This window comes from Alligator sinensis, unplaced genomic scaffold (assembly GCF_000455745.1).
Source record: "Alligator sinensis unplaced genomic scaffold, ASM45574v1 scaffold405_2, whole genome shotgun sequence".
NCBI lineage: Eukaryota > Metazoa > Chordata > Crocodylia > Alligatoridae > Alligator > Alligator sinensis.
In genome coordinates, this window is record NW_005842160.1 from 1,175,404 (window position 1) to 1,176,068 (window position 665).

Sequence of the window (665 nt, forward strand, 5' to 3'; positions counted from 1 at the left end):
AAGGGGCCAGCAGCCGACACTGAGAGGGAGCAGCTATGGCAGCAAATGCAAACCTCAAGACAGCAGGTACAGGCCTTAGAGGAACAGATTAAAACATTCCAGGAACAGAGACAGTCCCTGGAGACAGAGGTAAAAGCTAAAGCACAGGAGTCTGTAGAGCCGCAGGCCCAGTGGCAAAAGGTAGAAAAGGAGAAAGACCAACTGAGGGAAGAAATAGGGTCCCTGAAAGCCCTATTGAAGGAAAGCACAGCCAGGGAGCTGGCGTTGCGAGAAAGCACTGAGCAGCAACCAGTACAGACTGCTCAGATACCACGCGAAAGACTAGCTACAATAAGCAGTCAGTTGGAGGGACAGGCCTCCAGGGTCAAGGCAGGATATGAGGAGCACCTTCAGGAGCTTAAAGGCCTGAAAGAGGTTTTAGTAGATGCAGAGAAAATGCTAAAGGCGGTGCAGCCCATGCTCCTGAAAGAGGAACAGAGTCCGGAGCCACCTAGAACAAAAAGTTTAGAGATCCTCAGAGAAGGAAAGGAACCTGAGCAGCAAGAGAAGAATGCAAAGATGGAGGCACTCTTAGGGGTGAACCCCATGAGGTTGAAAGAAGAGATCACCACTGCAGTCATGGAGGGTCTTAATCAGAGATGGAGTCAGTGGGTGGTCCAATACAC